Genomic DNA, 1422 nt, shown 5'->3' on the forward strand with positions numbered 1-1422 from the left:
GGTGATGATCGTGATCGTCATGAGGGGGAGAAGAAGGCTGAGAAGAAAGTGCCAGAGCCAAAGAAGACTCCTGCCAGAGGCGTCAAGATTGTGGACTCTACAGCTGCCTTGTGCTCTAAAGGCAGGGAAAAGGCACAAGAGCCTAAAGGCAAAGGAAAAAAGCAAAGCTGTAGAGTCACCACAGAAGGGGTCGTCGTCTAGCACAGAGTCTCCACAGGCAATAAATGAAGAGGAATACAGAGATGACCCAACGCTCCTTGAAGCTTTAAAGGCATCCCTGGCAGAGGCTCAAGCAAGAAAGGGCAGAGGTCCCATCCCTCACAGAGCAGGAGAAGGCTCTTCACAATTCCCACAAGTCCAAGAAACATCCACGGGTACGTTTGACGCGCTGCAAGGAACCGTCAAACCCATCCTTTCAGAGGGGTCAATCCAGAGGCCAATTCTGAAAGAAGAGGAAGCCAAGGTCCCAGAGTCCGCCACGGTAGGAAGGGTGTCTGAACTATTCGAATCAATGAGCAAGATTCCAATGCCAAAAGTCCGAACAGAACCCGTTACTACTTTGGAAGAAATTCAAGTGTGGAGGTACTCTGCAGTAGACACAGAACCTCCCTATGATCCAGAGCTTACAGGGATCCCTTCTGCCGTCGCCAAGTTCCAGTTCTCTAAGCTCACAAGGCCTTGTGAGCAAGTCTTCTCAGAGCACATGATCACTTCCCTACAGACAATTTCTCAAAGGACTATGCTAAAGAAGAAGGTGCTCTATGCTCAGTATGTAGAAAGGAGGGAAGATGGAAACCTTTATACATTCACAGACGCTGACCTCCACAACCTCTGTGTGTTTGATGTCATCTACATGCACAAAATTCTCAACATCTACATGGAGAGGAGGTCAAACTACTCAATAGCTCAGAAGGTTGCTTAAGGTCATGCACGCACAAGTAAGATATTACAGCCAGAAGGACTTCGAGCTTACTAAGGTTAGTCCAAAGAGATCTAAAGATCTCCCCTCCATACAGCAGGCCTGGTTGGATACTTAGGTATCATCCAAACTCCATTATTCACAACCCCACTTTTGGGTTTGTGTATTTGGATAAGGATGAAATTCTAAGGTTCTATGATCCAATAGAATCACACAAGTACTCAACAGAGATGCTAGAATGGATATTTAGAAGAGCAGCGGCAGAAGTGGACAGAGGACATCTAAGGATGAGCGAAGTGTCTAACATGTTATACGCAGTAGACGACTTTCCAAAATCTGTAGTTTGATAAACCTTCTGTACCAGTTTTTGGCCTATGTTTCACAATTTTGTAATTTVTMWTAWTTCTTGTAATTCTTTTCAGAGGATGAACTTTTATCTCCTCTTGTAATTTCTTTCAATTAAGTCATTTCTTGCATTTAAATTTCCAATTTTACTTTTTCAT

The sequence above is a fragment of the Cynara cardunculus genome (assembly GCF_001531365.2).
Source record: "Cynara cardunculus var. scolymus isolate 2C chromosome LG 10, CcrdV1, whole genome shotgun sequence".
NCBI lineage: Eukaryota > Viridiplantae > Streptophyta > Magnoliopsida > Asterales > Asteraceae > Cynara > Cynara cardunculus.